This window comes from Brachyhypopomus gauderio, chromosome 7, assembly GCF_052324685.1.
Source record: "Brachyhypopomus gauderio isolate BG-103 chromosome 7, BGAUD_0.2, whole genome shotgun sequence".
In the NCBI taxonomy this organism is placed as follows: Eukaryota; Metazoa; Chordata; class Actinopteri; order Gymnotiformes; family Hypopomidae; genus Brachyhypopomus; species Brachyhypopomus gauderio.
In genome coordinates, this window is record NC_135217.1 from 3,717,752 (window position 1) to 3,739,241 (window position 21,490).

General features: G+C 45.7%; 1 long non-coding RNA gene across 2 annotated transcripts; it reads left to right on the forward strand.

The window, feature by feature from the left end:
* The first annotated feature begins 3,139 nt into the window (after positions 1-3,139).
* On the forward strand, positions 3,140-20,040 carry LOC143518495 (uncharacterized). 2 transcript variants are annotated; one of them, XR_013132216.1, is made up of 4 exons: positions 3,140-3,187; positions 9,709-9,950; positions 11,188-11,318; positions 19,837-20,040. It is a non-coding gene; the product is annotated as an uncharacterized LOC143518495 (long non-coding RNA). The 2 variants fall into 2 exon arrangements; XR_013132217.1 differs by lacking the exon at positions 3,140-3,187 and adding an exon at positions 3,343-3,506.
* The last annotated feature ends 1,450 nt before the right edge of the window (positions 20,041-21,490 follow it).

Sequence of the window (21,490 nt, forward strand, 5' to 3'; positions counted from 1 at the left end):
CGTCAGACGGAGCTCCAGGCCTGGATGAAAGGTCTCGTGACTCCGCTCCCCTCTCGGCGGAGGCCACACCCCCGTCCCGGCCGAAGACGCCCAGGGTAAAGTGACAGCGACAGGGTTGTTTTATAGCACGCCGCCGTCTGAGAACCATAATCGCAGTCGTCCTCCCCCCCACCCCGCCGTCCCTCCTGACCCCACGCCATCTCGCCTTTTGTCCCTGCTGCATGGCTGGAATATCTGTGGAGATTTTTATCAGGTGGGTTTCGTTTGTGGTTGGGTTTAGTTTTGAAGATACCGCCCGTCTCCCTGTGGCCTGAACAGAACCCTGAGCAGAGGGCTCAGTAGTGTATACGCTGCCATTCTCAAGGCCAAAAATAGAGGCATTGTGAACCTAAACACTGAGTGGTAACACAGCTTCATTAAATACAATCCCGCTACATGTTTGAGTCCGAATTTATTTCTTTGTTAATTTATTTGTATAATCATTTACTCTTTGCTGAGGCAAGAAATAAAAAGTTTATAGTTGGTTATGGCACTTTAAATGCTCCATTTGTTATCACTGCTATCATATCCATTTGTTATCAGTGTATGAATATGATCATGTTGTGTGTCGTGTGTGACGTGATATTTAAGTTCTTCGTGTTTGCCATTCTAGTAATGTGAGCATGGCTTATCAGAGGCTTGGGCAGTGGAGAACATTTGGTACTAAAGCACTGCAGCAAAAGCAGCATCCAGCCACCGTAATCGCTTCACCCGCAGGGCTTGGCAGTAGCCCACCACCCCTTGGTTACTCCCACCAACACTTTCCCTCACCCTGTATTAATTACCAGCCGGAGCCCGGTGATATCATATGGCTGGAACGTTCCACCTCGGCCGTACTGTGAAACAGGGTCGCCATTTTGAGGAGGGGCCTGTGGACCGGCTGTGGTGGAGGACACAGAGGACACAGAGGACACAACACCAGCCGAGGTCCGAGCAGCCTGGACCGGCCCGGCCTGAGACGCCAGACGCTCTCTTCTTTAAAACCCACCAACACTGTGACCCTTTGGGCTGTGAAACCAGAGCTCGTTAACCTTCATCTGTGGCGTTCAGAAGACCCGCGAGCACGTTGGGGGACACTCATCGTCCTCATTTGTGTGAATATAAGGTTAACTAACAGTAACATAACAGTAGACAGCAAGAACTTTGGCAGCAATTCCAATTCATCTGTTATTCTATTAATATGGTTTGTCATGTTTATGATGTACAAGAAAATATTTGTTCAATTCATAATGGAACATGCACTGGGTTAAATTACACTGAGCTTTAACATTTTAACAACAGCAAAAAAAAAAAAACTTGCAAATAGCAAGATTGTGCTGGAGCTGTTAAGAGAATCCACGTGTTCTCACTGGCAACACGCAAACCAGGAGCCGTAGAAGCGCCCTTAGTATCTCTACTTTTCACATTTTACATAAAAATATGTTCCAAAAATATTAACCAAATCGTGCACTGACCCTTCGGTTCTCGTGAAGGAAAACACACAAAACAAGGCAGCACTTGGCAGCCCGGTGAAGAGGCTGGTTGAGATGGTTCGGATAATTCAAACATGCTGTGTGCCTGTTTCTTGTACTCCAAAATAAAACAAGACAATTCTCCCAAATCGTTGTCCAGCGTGCACATTTTGTGCGCGGCGTTTTAAGTGCTAAAAAGAAAAACGGAGCAGGAGCTGAGATTGTTTCCCAGCCTTTTGTGCTCCAAACTTGCCAGACATTTCAGTTCGTTTACATGGAGCCAGAACCTTGGAGCAGAAACACACTAAGATCTTCTCTTTTTTCCATTTTTTTTCTTTTATCATATTATATTACCACAAAGGATGGAAAAATATTAGCAAGTCCCCATGTGTCTTTTTTTTTAGACACCAACTTACACACATTGCACATTGTAAAGCATGCCTGCAGGATATTTGATGAAGCCAAAATAATGATCTTGACATTGATTTTGTAGCCCAATAGGCTGGGTCGTATTTAACATCATGAATTATTACATTACTGTATATCATTATGTATATGTGAAGCCGGTCCTGGGAGATACTTTGGAGTGCTGTGTTTACTTATGCAAAGGTGGTAAAAATTGCTGTGCAACGTTTCTACAGCTCTGGGACTGACAATGGCTCTAAAAACACTTAGAACATTGGGTATTTTTTTTATTGTGGCCTAATGTGGTACCTTTCCATTCGGCCAAAGGGCCCTGGCACCAGCCCAGTAGGTTTTCATGTAGAAATGTCATATTTTCTCCCATCCATATCAAATTTGTACATGCTTTTCCTGAATTACCTCACCTAACTTCACTAGATAAACCAATACACAAAGCAAACATTTGACCAAAATAACTACATTTGTATCAGATGCATCTTTCATCGTATAGTATCTATCTGTGAAAGGTGTGAGGTCCCGTTGCTGTCGTGATGGGCTGAGAGAGGCATGGGGATATTCGGACGTTCCTACCAACCACCTGGGAGGGGAGCTGGAAGCTCGTGGACAGGGGACCAGACCACCCACCACTGTTGGCTTACCCCCAGTGCTCCGGACAGACTAGCTGGCCTCGCCATGTCAGTCTTGTTACAGTGCTGACACAGAGATGATAACAATGTTGTTTTGTTTGGACAAATAAAAAATAAATAATTGTCATTGTTTCTCTAAATATTTAGTTTGAATAGGATTGAGTCAAGTTAATAGGACTCAGTCTAATGTTTGCGTGGTTCTTGACACTTGGTTGTTTACGTTAACACAAAAAATGCCCAATGTTCATGGATCTCCATATGGGCCGTCATAGGTTCAGCGTCTTAGAAACTAGAACATGTTATCTGTCGCAGTGGCAGTGGAAACATGGGACTTGTGTTTCTGTTTTAACACTTCAGCTCCTCCAAAACACACACACACACACACACACATAAACGTCATGCTATCATAATTTACACAACATAATTTACACAAATTTACGCAAGCTTTTAAAAAACATCCATATTCTTTTAATTTTCTTAATCTCAACAGCCAAGATTCCACATTTAATCCTGATTTCTGTGGAAATCCTGGACAAGGAAGTCGGCTTTCCCCTCGCGCTTTAATGGACTCGGACACAGGGAGGGCATTTCCGGGCATAACTTGGATAAACGCGCCCGGTATCGGTTTTGAGGAGCGGTCACGTTTAGGTAAAGTAACCCGAGCCTGTCAGACATTTGTCTGCAGGGCAGCACGGTCTGAGTAAAGTAGTCCCAAATATCAGCAAAACTCGGATTAGATTTAAAAAAGAGTGACGCTGAATGAGGTCGTTTGATTTTTATTGGGGTTCGTTAATGGGCTCCAAGTTAGGCAAATACAAGTTACTTGCTCCTGCCGTTTGAAGTCCTGCTTTAGATAAATGGAGCCAATATCTGGAAAATGTTTAAACAGCTGTTTGTCTTACTGGGGATGTCCCAAAGATGTCTGTTCTTCTTCTTCTACTGTGTTTATGGAATATGGAAAAATGCAGTAAGTTTGCAGATGCGAGAACCTCACACCACCGTCTCCGCGTTCATATCGTGAACCTCTTCCCTCTTTGATCTTCAACGCAGAACTATGTCGTTATAACGAAATGTTGACGTATCACAGGGCAAATGTGCTTCCACGGGGCTATTAACACTGCTTCCTGGTTCCAGTGTTATGTTTTGTGATTCAACAAGCTATTAGGTATTGAAACACACACACACACACACACACACACACACACACACACACACACACACTTGCAGGAAACCCACGTGGCAGTTTCTGACACTGATTCTTATCACATATTTTGGTGATCAGAGGCAAAATCTTATGGTTTACCGTAACGTTGCTTCTTGCAAAAAGTTTTTTTTTAATAAAAAATTTATAATTAAAATTTGTTTAAGTTAAATTGATTATTTTTTTACCCCAATACATTTAACTATTTAGAATATTTAGAATATAACAGTAATGTAAAAAATGTAATCTGTTTTATTTTAAAATCAACGTTTTATATTGATTGAAATATGCAACATACTTAAACCCAAATTAACACAGCCAAAGAAATTAAAAATAAACGAATCAAAATAAATTATATTTTCATCTCAATGAATGAATTTGGGGACCAAATCGGTGAATTTGTTGAGCCCTTGGTGACCTTGGACGCTCGTGAGGATTTCGTGAGCGACGGGCGCGCGGCGAAATGTCCTCGACAGGTAATTGCTTTCTGGCTGCAGCGTCCTTCATGACTTTAATAATCAGCGCGGTTGCCACAATTTGCCTAAGTACGACGCTGTTATCAGATTATGCGCTCTTGATCAGATCCACATGCTAGGACTTATTGATTACATCTCTGCGTGGGTTTTAAAGCGCCTGTGCTGCTTGCTGACTATAACTGTATTTCCAGTCCAGTTGAGAGCGAACCAGCCCACAACCCGCGGGCGTGTAGTCGTAGTCACGCTTTGCGCTCTTTTTATGTGGCACTGACTTTTTCATACGAAGTTTCAGACAGTAGGCCTCCATCACTGTTGCTGGATTCTAACGTTGGAGGTCCCACGTGTTTTTACCGCGCTTTAATATTTTATGTTGCGCTAAAACATGTCACATTGAATGTGACAGTAATTTTGAATCAAGAAGGATTGAAAGGTTTTTGGACACCGCGGTCCGTAGCTGTATGACTTGTATCAGAATGACAAGCTTCTGCATGATGAGATGTGGTTTGGCATCCGACGTGTTTATATGCCAGCTGAAGGTGTCTGGGGGATGTTGGTGAGTTTCAGATGAGATGAGACACGCCTGATAATGCCGAGCTGAGACATTTCTAATATTAACCTACAGAGCGTCAGCAGGCCAACGCTCTCACGCAGTCCCGTAGCATACGGTATCAATACAGACGCATCTCTGCACTGCATTATCAGTGTTTTAGTTTTGGTTTTCATCATGTCTGTGAGCGCTGGCCTCCCTTACAGTGCTCTGTTGGACATTTCTTTGCAAATGTTGAAAGTGTTGCAGGAGCCCAACAAAGGTCACTTTCCCGGGACAACGAGGAAGATCGACCAGCGCCGTGGTCTCGCCGTTCCTCCCCACAAACCCACACCAAAGATGCTCCTTTATCTCCTCCATCCTGAAGTTTGGCCCCGCCCACCCGTTATCCAGACGCGACACGCTCTCCACCTGTGAACAGGAGTGGGGCGTTCCCTTCGGCATTTACCGCGTTATCGCGTTTGTCTCCGGGTTCTTTCCTGGACGCCGGCTCTACGGTGAGGCCCGCTGCCTCAGGTGTCGGTGGCTGAGGTGAGTGACCCGGCGTGGAGAGGGTTAATCTCCGCCGGGCCCTTCTCGAGGAGAGGAGGATGCTATATTCATTAAGACCCCACCTCCCTCTCCTCCTCCCCACCTCCCTGGTCTGAAGTGCCATTATGGCTTTTCAGGCTGCTTCCCCCTGCACTTCCTGTCCTGCCCCCCCTGCACAACAAAGGCCGCCAGGCCCGCTGCAGGCCCGGGGCGGAGAGCTTTTTCTGACGTGAAGGGCCCTCAGAAGCCGGGGGCCCGCGTCTGTGTACGTTGCACGTACGCGTCGGCGTGTAGGTGTGTGCGTGCGTGCGTGTGTGTAAGTGCCCTAACATTGAAGGGCAGAAGTGACGAGTGTTGTGCGATTGACGGCAAAGCCGCCACTGCTCGATAATGGTGAACCCGGCATAGTGAGTTAACGATCTAATGTCTCTCTCTCCCTCCATCTCTTCCTCACTCTCATAACGCAAAGACAGTTGCTTCTCTCATTGTGGGTTTTCTTCTGATGTTTGTCGTCCCTTTATCTCTTTCTCCCACAATCCATCTCTCTCTTTCTCCCACACTCTTATCTCTCTCTTTCTCATACAGTCTTATTTATTTGCTGACTCATTCTTTTGCCCGTGGCCCTTATTAGTGAACAAAGAGCTCCGAGAATGTTTTCCTTCACAGCTGCAGCAGGTGTTGTCAGGGAAACGACGGCCAAAGCATGCGAGATCTCGCTGTCTGCGTCCTCCAGCGTCCTGCCCCGTCTCTTCTCCTCCTCTCTGAGCGTGCTCACACTCGCTGCCATGCCAACAGCAGCAGCTCCACTAGCAAGGTCTTCCTCTTGAATTTTTCTTGGCGTGGCGCTGTTGCACGCTAGCGATGCCACGTGAGGCGCCATGGAAACGCCGCAGAGGTGCACCAGACAGGCTCCCTGCTGGTACCCATGTGCATGATGGGAATTTTTGCTATGCAGGTTTTTTTTTTGCTTGCCTGAAGTCCTTTTTCACATCCTGCAGAGATGGATCACCTATTGTGTAATCCTGCAGAGGCAGCGATATCTATGACAAGAGTTTGTTGAAGTCTTTCTCGTACTGATTCTAATGGAATATATGGTGTAAGGCTACAGGGTCTCCCAGGGAGGTAGTGGGGGGCAGACACACTCTTCTTCCTGTACCTCAGACCTCTTCATCTTCTCACTTCAGCTCAACCATGCTGCCAGAATTCTCCCCTTTCCTCCGAGCTGTAAAAGTGTAAATTTATCATTAGACACATACAGCAAAAGCTGCACGGATCCTCACACTCCTCCGCAGAGAACCTCTGCTCTCCCGAGAGCCAACTCTGCATGATCATGCGTGTGTGTGTGTGTGCACACCAGCCCAAGCCAGACAGTCTTCCCCCTTTAGTGATAACTCTGTCCCGACCAATCGGATGTTGAAGGATCGCAGCCTTGACATGCCTGCTTCCTGCTCACACATCGGGGTCCAGTGTGTCACGCACCAGAAGCGCTCCCCGGCCAGCGCCGGAACATGCTGGAATGCACGCGCTGCGCCACCCCGGTCCTGTCGCGGCTCGACCGAGGCGGTCGGCGGGGGCCCGGCCGGGGCCCCAGGCCAGCACATCTGGAGGGACTTCTCCGGTTCTGAACCCTCCCTTCTCACGTCTCCACCACCCCACCAGCCCCTTCACTCCCATCTGCTCCTCGTGTACGGGCTCATCTCCAGGACGCTAGCAGGGCTCCGCAGGGCTACGATGCTTCCCCCCCCCCAGGTCTGCCCCCCTCCCCCCTCTCTGCCTACACAAGGGTTAAGTCGAGCCGTGTGATGCTGGAGTGATCAGCACAGAGCCAGTGGGTGTGAATACGTGTGAGTGAGTGTGTGTGTGTGTGTGTGTGTGTGTGTGAGAGAGAGAGAGAGAGAGAGAGAGTTGTGTGTGGGAGTACAGACTACAGGCATTAACCAAAACCATTTTTTACCTATCTGAACAGACATGAGGGGATGACAAGCCAACTTTCTCCCCTGCTCTCTGCTGTGTGGGTCTGTTTTGGAGAACGGTGCAGTTATCTGTTAATGCTCTTGGTTGTGATGACATATCTATACATACAAAATACAGATCTCTATTTCTCTGTATGTGTGTGTGTGTGTGTGTGTGAGAGAGAGAATATGTATTTTCCTGCTCTCCGCAATGGATATTAGGAATTGAAAAATATACATTAAAATGAGGAATCCCTCTTTAAATGTCACCAGGGAGCCAAATGAAACTCACTCTTATAGGCAGCTGTTCTGACCCCACAGAAGTGCAGTTTACCATATTACAGGAGGCATATCGCCGTTTACCATATTACAGGAGGCATATCGCCATTTACCATATTACAGGAGGCATATCGCCGTTTTAAGCCACAGTCATTGTACCATAAGAGTCAGTAGACTCAAGGTGAGTGAGAGAGCCAGCAATAGAGAGATAGAAAGAGAGGGACAGAAAAGGAAAGACAGAGACAGAAGGAGAGAGATGGGGAGAGATTGAGAGAGACTGACAGAGACAGGTAGAGAGAAGAGAAGAGACAGGGAGAGAGAAGAGGAGAGAGACAGAGAGAAAGAAGAGGAGAGAGACAGGTTGAGAGAAGGATAGAGAGACAGGGAGAGAGAGGATAGAGGAGTCAGAGAGTTTAGATTTGCCAGTGTTTGTTTATTTGTACGTGGTCTGTAAATACATGTTGAAATAGTGAGGACATAATGCTCGCCCGCGAGAATGGAGCGCCTTGTTTCTGAGCAATGCTTCGCACAGGAAAAACTCCACCGCTGTTCTTCTGAGAGGAGATGGCAGTTGCGAAGCATAAACAGTTTACGGCTGTAGCACTATCTCTGCTGGTGGAGGATAAATACAGGAAAACGACTCACTGTATGCATCCTCCCAAGGACGTGTTGCATTTCTCCTTCTCCACCACTCTCTCTCTCTCTCTCTCTCTCTCTCTCTCTCTCTCTCTCTCTCTCATCTGCTCTTTTTCTTAGTCTGGCTGTGTAGCTTAGTCTATTACATTAGTCCCATAAGCATCTTAAGAAAGGGAGCACCACTACAGGATGTTTCTCAAGTCTCTTCCTTTGAAGTTGCGTTGCGTCTGCTGGAATGAGATCTTCTGAACCTCCAGTACATATGAGGCCATTCAAATGCAGGAATCTCAGGAGAGATTATCAGTGAAACAGCTCTCCTGAGCTACCTTGAAAGCACCTGCCTACCTTGAAAGGTGGACAGACGTGAGAGTGCGTGCGGAAAACCAGTGGTGTGGTCCGTGGTTTAAGGAAGCACTCCGGGTCAGATCTCCAATTCCAAACCACTGCAACGCATGTTTTCCCCCTCAGCCTTTTAATAGGTTCGGTAATACCGTAAGCACTTCAGCATACCTGATTTGTAATTGGACTTTACAGCTTTATGTATTCCATAAAATAGTACATTTAAACTATATTATTCCTGGATTTATTTCATAAGCATGTTGATCCAAAAATAACGGAACTTGGAGGAGAATATCCTCCACGCTAGCCAGACAGCTGCTGGTGCATCTGGGTCACAGTAAGGAGGTCTATATTTCCCCCACTCACCGTGATCTATTTGGCTATCATTTTCTAGTATCTGTGCTTTAATATGGTGATACTGAGTTCTTTGGGTAATTTATGGATCAAATGAACTCCTTAAATTGGCCCTTACCTGACCCACGAAGAATAGCACAGGCACTGTCCTTCAGTTTCCCTAAAACCTCAGCCACTCACTGGTAGTTTTACAGCGTCCCGCTGAGTCCATGAGACACTGTCTCATGCCTCCCGCCCCCTCCGGTCCTCAGCAGGCCAGCGAGAGAGTTTATTATTCAAGGAGGGCTCTCCTCCACATCAACGATCCTCCGGCTCTACTATCTGCCCCATATCTGCTGCGCTTTGATATGAGAACGTAATTTTTCGGAAGTCGGGAGAGGAGAGGAAGTGGCGTGCTGCACTTTGTGACCCCCACCCCTCCCACCCATCCCACCCCTGCCCAACATCCTGTCCCTCTCCCTGAGTGCTTGATTAGTATCTCCTGCTGCCGGAGGCTAAAGCTAGTGCTAGCATCTGAACCGGCAGCCATGAGGCTTGAATCAGATGTTTCTGGGCAGACCTTTTCCTGAGGTGTTCCTGAACCGGAGCCAGGCTCCGATCCTAACCTAACAACCGTCATAATAATGGCGCAGGTATTTACGTGAAAACTCTTATCTGGATTCTAACGCTAGCAGCATTTCTCTTACTGTTCACCTCACTCACCACTGCTCCACTCACACATACAAACCTCTCTCTCTCTCTCTCTCTCTCTCTCTCTCTCTCTCTCCCTCTCTCCCTCTCTCTCCCTCTCTCTCCCAGAATCTAGCCAAGATTAATAAACACTCATTGCTTGTTCTGGCTTCTTGTTCTTCCAGTCATGACAACTTGGTCGAAGAATCAGAAGAACTGGGACGGTCAGCACGCACTGGGCTAATTACAGCCTGTCCAAAATGTTTCAGACATTTAGCAGTGTATTAAAGGGTGGTACAGTGATGATCCGATCAACAGGACGAATCACACCGGGTACAGACCGACCCACTCCGGCTGTCAGCGGGAAGAATCATACCAGTGTACAGACTGACCCACTTCGGCTGTCAATAAGAAGAATCATACCAGGGTACCGACCAACCCAGTCATAATTTTGAGACAGACATAATTTTGATGTTAAATCCTCAATCCAAAGTTATACACTTTTGTACACATTATGTAGAAAAACCTTTAGGTCAGTGGTTCCCAAAGTGGGGGGCGTGTCCCCTGGGTGGGGCGGGGAGCTTGGAAGTAAAACATGTGCACATGTGTCAATTAGGGATGCACCGATTCCGATATTAATATCTGAAAAAAATCTAGATCGGGGACCGGTGACAATGTGACCGATCCATAAAAACAGATCTATTCAGTCTAATTCTATGCTTGTACAGAAAACTTGAACAGTTAACAGACCAGCGAAACACGAAGCACACAGAGGAGAGGTGAATCACTGACTCATACTCGAGCTGGTGGTATTACACTTAGTCCGTTTATTTGCTGGTTGACCAAATTAAACCTGGGCTCCAGCACTACTTGACTGTTCATACATGAACTGGTGAGTTGTCCAAAGCTCATTTAATGCGTTACTTACAGAAATAAAATAAAGAGCAGTGGTCTGACTCGGTCTACGGCAGAAAGCTAAAAAAACAACAATATTCCATACGCGCGCTCAACTCGCTCCCTTAAAGAGACAGTACACATATTTCTGGCCGTTACATGCTTTGTGCTGCGTGATGTCAACGCTAGCAAATTAGCCGCATATGTATTGCTGTTTCTCTTATTTCATCTCCTTATTTATTTTAAATGATATTTAGAATTCTTGAACCATTTCAAAGGTTTCTTGCAGTTTATTTTTTTCATGTTTGACCAAAGATGTGAACCTATTGTTTCTGTCTGTTTCAGGTTCTTTGGTATTTTACATTGAATGTTATATTCATAATTGCCCTGACTGAACAAATGCAAGTTGTGTTGTTTTTACATGTTTTTATGTGTGTTTAAGTGTGCTATACTGGTGCAGAGTTTTCAATAAACGTGTAATTCAGTATGTCTGTGTTAAAAAAAAAATGCTTTAAGTCGATTCAGCACTGTTTTACTCTATCGGCCGATACTAAGCCTCAGATATATGAATGGGTATCGGAAGTGAAAAACATGAATCGGTGCATCCCTAGTCAATAGGGAGGGGGGGGGGGAATATTCTCATCTACTAAAGGGGGGCACGGCAGAAAAAACCACTGCTTTAGGTTAAGAGAAAAAAAATGCACATTGAAAACATATCAGTATAAAGCATTGTTACATTTACACTAACGCTTTTATGATTGTTTGTGTAGGCACTGAAAAAGTGGAAGTGAGAAGTGTAAAGCTGCTGCTAAGCAACATGTTTGAGAACACGGCTGTTGGTTTGGGCAGACAGGCTAGAGAAGATCTGAGAAGATCTGCACCACGCAGTCCTGAAGCACTGGTAGGTTGATGATACCGGCCTGCAGTGTGTGTAGTGCAGTGGGAGGAAGAAACGTGTTTGAATTGGAAATCGAGTTTATGCAAATGAACAGTGCTAATTGACAGTGCTAACATCGTCTCAGAAGATGTTCTGTAAGGTTTTCAGATTCCCGGTGGATCATGACCCTGGTCTTCATCAGAGGTTGTAGCAAACTCTCTGGTGCACACCTTGAAGTCATAGTGTGTTTAAAACTTCAAATTCACTTTTGTAGCTGAAATATGAAAAGCAAAGAACCACCCCCCAACCTCCCCTTTCCTGGAGTTTCGGACAGGAACTGATTCCTGCTACCGTGTAGTGATCAGTTCCATATGTAGTCCCATTGTGGAGACTCTGCCAGCTTGGACAAGGTTACGAAGCATCAGACGTCCAGAACTTTGTGCAGGAAAGACTAGACATCTTCCTTAGTGGAGAAAGAATTTGCATGTTTTTCTCTGTTTTTCACGAATACTTTTTCTATCGTATAATTCACGATGAACTGACAGAATGTGTTACAGAAAAAAAAAACGAGTAAAGTAGCCTAACGTTGTTGTGTCTAATTTGTCTCAGTCAATGAGGTCTCTGTCACTTACAACATCATCCATCCTGCACTACCCTCATCCGATATTGAATTAACCCTGCCCTCAAATTAACCCAATTAGCCTGACCTAGTCGAAATGTAATTCAATGAGTCATTGTCGAGATCACAGACTGAAAGTCCAAGAGGGTAAGACTTGGCCTCGTCTTCGTGAAAGGCCCGATGACTGAGAAATCTTTCGAAGCCAGAACGCGCATTTCCCAAGTGATGCTAACCATATGAGCAAAATTAGCCAAGACTAGCCTAGCCCGTAGGCTCAGGTGATGTATGTTGTGCCCAGCTGAGTGGCTTTCCTGGATAATGGGCTAGAGATTTCTCTGAATTAGTGCTAATGGGTCTCTATGTGTTGGGTCTCAGGAGGCTTCTGATATGACAGAAGGCGGCAGTGTGTGCCACGTTTACATGCTTATACGTGCTAACAAGGGCAGTCCAGTAAACATTTAACCATGGCATCATTTGAAACCAATTAGGGTCTAAGAAAATCATTAGTGTCCCCCTCCCCAGGCCAGCCAACTTTGTGTAGATTGCATGTGAGCATGCATGTATAGGAACACATAGCCACCTGTAGTGTTTTAAACCTTTTGACTAGTCTCATTCTTTGACCAATTAGTCCTCAATTTTCAACCGTAAAACATCTTTTCATCATATACTTCCTCAAATTCTGTCAAATCAACATCATGTTGTAAGGGGGAAAAAAGCTACAATAGTCATTCATCCACGAATGATAAAACTCTAAGATATTTGGCTGTGGGAACTTTTCCTCATCTGCTGGTGAAAGTCGACCATATCCCAGAAACCCCGGCTGTCGACTGAGGCCTCATTGTGTAACGGATGAGAGGGTGGAAAGCAGAGAAATCTGATCTGTGGCTGACAGAACGCCAGGCTTCAGTAGTGCGCTAGTGAGAAGCTGTTATTAAGGTGCTTAATGGTAGGGTTAAACGGAGAGGACTAGATGAGTTCTGGAGACAGAGCCGTCCTCTCACATGAGAAATCAAAGCAGTTTTTGCCTGGAAGATGATTAACTCAGATACTCAGATGCTAATGTGTGTTTAAAAAACCAATCTCCAGCTGTAATGTTAGACGATGACCACGACAAGCTCCTAGATAGGCTCCAAGATGAGACTGCAGTTTAATGTGTGGCCATACCAGAATATCTAGGAATGAAATGTACAATTTCATACTTTTTTATATCTTCTATTTGCATCTTGTATTGAAACTTTTTTCAGTGTTCACACAATTCACACAAAATAGTACCTTGCAGTCACATAATATTCTACTTGAAACACTTGAAGCCTTAATTATGTGTTTTCCTCACTATTGTAGTTACAACACTGCAGCCAAAATCGAAGTCTTGTGAACTGTTCACAAAAGAAGTACAATCAGCGAACAGCATTACCCTTGTCTTGTGCATTTGAATTAATTTTAAGTGGGGTTTATATTATTGCATTAGTGCTAAATCCATTTTCAGACATTTGGTCCAATTCCAATCTTACCTTAGCACACAATAGTTTGCGACCTAATTACAGGAGAGCTTTTCTCAGGACGTTTTCTTAAAAGCTTCCACGGCTGGTTCTCTGGCTGCTGTCTTTTTAATTCAGCTTTCAACATGACTTCTTCCTGTGACCTCAAAACACACCTGAATGGAATCAGTGTAAACAAATGAGAGCATTTTACCTGGAAGGCACAGTTCTGTTCATCCACCTGTGGCCCCAGTGCACCCTGGGATACGGATGAGTGACTGCCTGCCTGAGTGAGACAAGAATGCAACTGGATGGAGACATCTGTTGTATCTGTGGACCTTGTACATTGATGGTGTGTGTAAAAATCTCTCTCTCTCTCTCTGTAGCTCAATTTGCCCATCTGCACAGAGAACGCATTATGCAAACACAAATGTCAGAAATCCGTATGCTGGCTGTGCTTTGTCACCTAATTGTTGCATGGCTATGAAAGCTTGTTCGCCATGAGAAAAGCTTGAGTCATAATTGTTTTATTCTCTCTCTCTACCACTCTGCATCCCTCCCTCTCTCCCTTTCTGAGGCTAATGCTCCCCAGTCTTTAGCTTAGCTAGGCTACTCCATGCTAGCTTTCCCAGAATTGAAAATAAATTGCATGGCACAACTGTAAATTCTCCGTCTTTGTGCGTTTGCCTTCTTTGACCAGTAGCACATCGACTTACGTTCGACCGCACAGCCAACAGAGGCTGGACATCTTTTTGAGCTGACACACGCCAGACCGTTTTAGCTGGTTCGGGCTTACATCGGCCATCTTGTGCTCGTCCATTTAGCAAAGAACCTCCGTTAGCTGACTGGCCCAGAACACTGGAGAAGGAGGCCTAGATGTGCATGTGCCAGACTGCACAGGTTCCCAGTGTAACATTTGGTGCCACCAATCACAGTGTCTCTGCTGCCATCTTTCAATGAAGGCAAGAGTTGCTTCAAACAGAAGTTTCTACTGGCTAAATTAACGACACCTGTCCTCACTTTTCCCATTAAGCTTTGTCATCAACATAAACACAAATTCATACATGGACAAAACCCATTTCTTACCTGAAACGGCACCGATGTCTTCAGCGTGTTGTACTAACACAACTGCACCTTGGCAGAGGGTAATGTTTTATGTTAGCTCCCTCTCATGTCAGACTAGTCGAGGATATACCGTGTGTATGGCTTGGAAAATTTGATTAAAGATATTCAATAAAATCTTATCTGTTTTGGTCATCCTGTCTTCATTTCAGAGCAGTGTGTGGCCAACACAAAGGGGCCTGCCTTGAGTTCTTTTTTTTTCCTAGGACAGTTATGGTAATTACAACCTCTATGACTCTCCTGCCTGAGATACAACGGGAAGTTCTGACAGGGAGACAAAACAGGGGTGCGTGAGGGACTGTGGGGCTGTGTGCGGAGTCGTGGAGTCGTGTGTGCGGGGGAGCGGTAGCGGCTGGGAGTGCTCTTGGTCTCTGCTGCGTTTCTCTGTCATTTTGTGGGGCCAATGAGACCGCTGTTCATTTCTCCATTGGGCTTTATGGACATGTGTGAAATGGTTCTTCCTTTAGATATCTTGGCTAAGTCTAATGAGGAACGGCCCTGTGTGTATGTGTGTGTGTGCGCATGTGTGTGTTTGTATACGCGTGAGTGCATGTGTGTCTGTATACGCGTGCGTGCAAGCGTGTGTGTGTTTGTGTGTATATTTGTATATATGTGTGTGTGTGTATGTTTGTATACACGTGTGTGTGTGTGAGCGCATGTGTGTGTGTGTTCTTTGTCTCTTATCAGTTAGAGTGTGATTGCTCATCAGTCAGAGCTCCGAGCAGCATGGCGCCTTCTCTTATCACATCCCATCACACAGTCTTACCTAGAGCAGAACCCACAGCAACACTGAACACACACACACACACACACACACACACACACACAACCCACAGCAACACTGCCCTCCGACAGACGGCTCAAAACACTTACTGTCTGTTCCTCTGCTTCCTCCTAAACACACACACACACACACACACACACACACACACATTTTCCGTTCAGACTTGCTATATGAGCTCTCTCTCTCTTTCTGTTGCTTTGATTGCTGGACTTCTATCTTTCTTTCCCCCTTTTCCAGTCACCCTCTCCACTTCAGTGTGTGCTGTTATACCCCCCACCTGCGTACCTCCCCCCCCCCCCGCCCGTCTCAACACAGCCGCTGGGTTCGCGTCTCCGCAGACGGTGCCGTGATAGCAGATGAGCTCTGATTTCATTGTCCAGAGTCAAAGTCACAGTGTCTCGGTGTGATTTGATTTGGTCCTGGAGCTATAGGGGTGCCGTGTGACATTATCTCCCGTGTGCAGATAGCGAGCATGAGAGTGACTGGCTGCCTCTCCAGCGCCCAACACACCCGCCCTTTTATCCGCAACGTCTTGAGATCCTGCGTATCACACGTGAAATGTGATTACTCCCCTGTGCTGTATGCAGCTGCCAGTGCCGTTTCTTGCATGGGGTGTGTGTGTGTGTGTGCGTGCGTGGGTGTGTTTGCTTGCACGTGCGGTTATAATACCCCAGAGCCTGGTCAGAAGTGAGTTCTAGTGCAGTGTCTTACTTTCAGCGGATCAATGAGAGTGCCGGGACAGGGGCTATTGACTTCTTCTCACTGCGTTTTCTAGGTTTTCGGAGCGGCCCGCCTGGCTTCCTCGTAACGCGATAGCCCCTTTGGTTTGGACACCGCAGTAATGGAGGAGGCTGTGGACATGTCCTCGTGGATCCAGTCTTTTTATTAAAGAAATGTCCTACATCCTAAATTGCTTTGACTTATCAGACATACTGGTAAGGATCCTTTCTTGAGAGCGAGAAAAATAGAATATATGGTAGAGCTGTGAGTGAACACAGAAGGCGCAGTGTGTGTGTGTGTGTGTGTGTGTGTGTGTCCGTGTAGTGCTAGAAATGTGTGTAGGGCTCAGTCTGTGGACCTGTGTCAGGTAACAACACACAGAAGGCATCACCAGTCCAGCTGCTTCTCGCCTCTGGGTGACCGGACCTTGGCCGATTTCTCCAGGGGCAGGTCTTCTCACAGCCTGAGCCCCAGGGGCAGGTCTTCTCACAGCCTGAGCCCCAGGGGCAGGTCTTCTCACAGCCTGAGCCCCAGGGGCAGGTCTTCTCACAGCCTGAGCCCCAGGGACAGGTCTTCTCACAGCCTGAGCCCCAGGGGCAGGTCTTCTCACAGCCTGAGCCCCAGGGACAGGTCTTCTCACAGCCTGAGCCCCAGGGGCAGGTCTTCTCACAGCCTGAGCCCCAGGCCAGTTATTAAGGGGCCCACGCACATAAAGGTGACTTGTTGTTACAGACAGTGCTCACATTTACTCTTGTGAGAGCCTATTTGACATCAGGGGCTTTATCAACGCTGATAGCAGTTTAATCCCGTGACCTCTGCACCACAGAGGCACCCTATTGCTCTTTAGACACCCAACCATCAGTCTCACTCTTCACCTGGTTACTCCATCTCTCCTTCCTGGTCAGTTTAGCCCCTCCTCCCCGAACATCTCGGCTGCTCCAACTTTGTGAGAGATGGTGCCATTCACATTCGGGGCTTGCGTGTCAGTCCCTCATCCCCCTCCAGGAGAGACAGAAGGAGAGGGAGAGAGAGAGAGACAGAGAGAGAGAGAATCTGGCCAGAAGAAGAAGAGCAGGGCTGGCTTTGCTATCTCCTGTGGGCCTCGGCCCGTCAGACGGCTGCCGGGGCCCGATCAGCACGTCCCGGGATCCAGCCGGCAAGATTTATCGCCCCGGTCCGCCCCGTTCAGCTTTCATGGGGCTTTGGGGAGCAGCGTGGTAAATGGCTTCAGCACATGGAGCCGTTCATGGGACTACAGCAAGCATGAAATAGGGATAGAGAGGGGTGAAGGGGGGAGGTGCTTAAGAAGGGGGAGGGGCTTTAGACAGGAGGAGGGGCTTTGAGTGAGGGGAGTGTGCTTTAGGCGTTGGGATTCAAAGGCTTCAGTGCAGGGTACAGGTTCAGTACAGCCACAGTGTGATAGGGAGATTACAGAGGTTTTGGAGGGGAATGAGATTAGATCACAAAGAAGGCTGTGTGTGTAAGTGTGAGAATGTGAGAGCATGCATGACCAGGACTGTCTGTCTGAATATAGGAGCAGACGCACATGCACAGTGTATGTGTATATAGCAGAGGCGGTCTTTGAATAGAGGCGTGGCTAGGCAACTGCCTTGGGCCCCTCCCACTGCAGCCCACTGTAGGGGCCCCCTGATTAGCTAACTTATTTCTTGCATATTAATGTTGATGGGCCCCCTAGCTAATTTTGCCTTGAGCCCCCAAATTGCTAAGTCCGCCACTGGTATATAGTGACACTGCTGAGTGTGTGTGTGTGTGTGTGTGTGTGTGTGTGTGTGTGTGTGTGTGTGTGTGTGTGTGTGTGTGTGTGTGTGTGTGGGACACCAGCTGTGTGATGGTATTGTGAGTAGACATGCGTATCTCCTGGAAGAGTACTCAGCTGTTTACCCTCTCCACACACTATTTCATCATCTAATTGAGTCGTTTTGATGGTCCAGCCATAATGTGCATTTAATAAGGTTTCTCAGCCTTGTTCAGTCCTTAAAGGAGTGCAGAATGAGATGCTATTCATATATTCATATATATATATGCCATGAATAGCATCTTATTCTGAATTCTCTCTCTCTCTCTCTCTCTCTCTCTCTCTATATATATATATATATATATATATATATATATATATATATATATATATATATATATATATATATATATAATGATTTATTATTCATTTATTTTTTCAGTAAAAAATGGAAACCCAGTTAAAAGTACTATGTGCATTTATAACTTTTTTCTTTTTTCATTTATTTTTTCAGTTAAAAAAAGGAAACAAAGTTAAAAATATTATGTGCAGTGTTAACTGACAGCTCCAGGAGGATCATATAAACCTAACCCTCCTGCCTTAAACACACAGAGGGACAGTATGTGAGAGACGCGTCAGCCCGTGCGAGGTTTCATGTCGTTTCCTGCGCGTTTATTTTTGCAGATGGGTCCGTGAGACGGGACAGACGATATCCGCTCACCTGGTTCTGCGGGACATAACGCGCCTTTGTCAGTTCTTCCTCTGATCAGCCCGGGGCCGATAAATGTTAATGTGCCATAATGTGCCATAATTGTAAATTGTAAACATGAGGAGGTCTGGACAGAAAATGAGTGGAATCGATTTAGATACAATGGATAACAAAAATATGTGCCACTTACAGTGTATATATTTTGCATATGCCAGTCCTGTCACCATATCGCTGGACTATAGGTAATCACGGTTTGGATTATTTAGTTTTAAGGGTCATAACTCTTTTGCTGATCCTCAATCAAGAGCACCATGTTTTATGATGTCTTTTAAACACTAGAATACTTTCTCTACATCCTACTCTACTCTAAATTTCCCCATTCTTTTTAAAGGCATGAGTTCGACCGTGGGCAAAACACGTTGGCCCACAGCCAGCAGCATCAGACCCCTCCGGAGAGCCCACGTGCTCTTCCCAGATGAACACAGAAATGTGTTTATAATAAACCAGGGTGCACGCGCACGCGCGCGCTAAAAGACTAATGCCGCGAGGAGAGAAACGAGGATCTTAACACGCTGTTCAGACTGTTTCCCAAAACTAAAAAAAAAAACTAAAACAGTTGTCTGTGAGTTCGAGCGCTTGTATTCGGTACTGTATACGAAAGAAACTGACAGAAAGAATTCGCGTGAAGACGTTTAAGAAGAGGAAACGGTGGCGCGGGAGAAAAGGCCTACATGTGTTTCTGATAAAGCGCGTACAGTACACGTCAGGGCAGAGGTCGCCCATTTTAGCTAACGCATTTTCCTCTAACGCATTCTCCTGTATATATGTTTCTCTTTAGAAACGCGCGTGTGCGCGTGCGTGCGTGCGTGCGTGCGTGTGTGTGTGTGTGTGTGTGTGTGTGTGTGTGTGTGTGTGTGTGTGTGTGTGTTTGCGAGAGAGAGAGAGAGAGAGAGAGAGATCGGGGGTTGATTGGGCTTGGGATTGTCAATCATATTTTCGTTTCTATCAGAATAGAAATAAATGTGGTTTTGGTTTAGGTCTGAGAGAGAGAGAGAGAGAGAGAGAGAGAGAGAGAGAGAACGAACCAGTGTTTGAGAAGTAAAGGCCAAAAAGCCAGTTTGGAAAAATATTTTGCCAGGTTGCCAAAGTTTGTCAGTACTAGTGTTTTTTTTTCTCCCCTAGAATTGTTGGTCTTATATTATATAATATTATTGGAGATTCTGCAAAATAACAATTTTGTCTCTTAAGGTTTAGAACTTTAAATATTTGAAATGGTAAGAAAAGCAATAAATAACACACACATTTTTACCAGTCTCTCTCTCTCTCTCTCTCTCTCTCTCTCTCTCTCACACAGAAAAATATGGCACTCTACAAGTCCAGGCGCCCTCCTGTGTTCAGAGGTTTACTGTTTGTGACCTCTTCCCAGTCCAACACCGAACCAGGACTTAACTGTGGCTGCTACAGTTAAGTGAAGTGTATCCGTATGATACAGTGAAGGGTATCCGTATGAGCCTTGCTCCACTAACACCACCTTCACTGCTAGCAGCAACACCAGCGGCTAACACATGTCAAAAAATACTGGTGCTTCTGCAAATGATGTACAGTTAGCACAGATTTTATCCGGGCATCACCTCTTCCCACCCACCCGCTGGTTTGCATTCTCTCTAAAGATTTCTGAATCATTGTTCATACAGCTACAGAAAGGGAGAGAAAGACAGGCAGAAAGGGAAAGAGAAAGAGACAGACAGGGAGAGAGAGAGAGGGAGAGAGCGAAAAAAGGCCACACAAGGATTATGCCTCCCCTCTTAAAGACGTGTTTACACAGTCATCGGGTGAAAGATTGCAGGGTGCTTACCACCAGTTTGAAACACAGATCCTGAGCAGGAAAATAAGGATACAATTTGGCACTTAGTGGGGCTAAATGGTTTCCTCAGAGCGACTGATTTCTACTTGGAAATCGACCCCTGCTCACGAAATTGCATCCGGAAAAATGTTTATGTAGTGTTTTTTTTCTCCTTTCTGTCTTTCTTCCTCCCTGTAGTCATGAATGAATATGTTTTCGCCTAACCTTTCATGCAGGCAAGAATGTGTAGCTTCTTTGGTTAGCATTAAACATTAGCAGACACTATTCACACAAGGTGTTACTTTGCAAGGCAATAACTCCTGAATGGAAAAAAAAAACCCTGGCAATGGAAAGAATTCAAGAAACAAATATATATCTTTCGATGCTGGATTTGTGTAGATTCCCACACTATGCTTGTCAACACATTTCAGTCTGTGTTTGTGAAATGCTACCTCGTTGTAGAGGGATATGTCAGTCTCTCTGAAGGCTGACTGTGGTGGCATCCCTCAGCCCAGCATGGCACCATGGAAAGGATGTGATTTACCCTTGAACAGTGGTTATGTGTTTTTAACTGGACAACTGAACCTAAATGGCATATCTGAAAAAGTGCCCCCCCCCCCCCTTTTTGAAACACCCCATTACCATTCCAGAGAGTGACACTGTATTTATCAGACACCACGTCACAGTGACTAAACTCCAACAAGGGAGGGTGAACAAGGCCATTATATATATGTTCTGTGTGTGTGTGTGTGTGTGTGTGTGTGTGTGTTACGCATCTGTGCCTGAGTAAGAGCTGAGTAAGACTATTGTCTGAAAATTACACCTTTTCTATACAAAACTGAAATGATCGTTTGCCTTGTTGTTTCTTATGTCCTTTTTTTGTATGTTCCCATCATTTTTTTCCCTTTTTCACTCCCCCCTCCCCCCCTTTGTCTTTGCTCAACAGAGAAATCAAATTAAACAGGCCACAAACTGATGGGTGTTGTTTTTAATATTTGTAAAAGCTGCCCTGTACACTGACCTGTGACCAGTCTGGCATTTTCCACTGTGTTGGTTAAAGTTAATATTAGTCCTTATTAAGCTGTTCCCATGTCAGTGCAAAGGAACAACTTCTGTCCAGTTTTCTCACAGTAATGATTCATCTGTTATATATAATAGTCCCCAG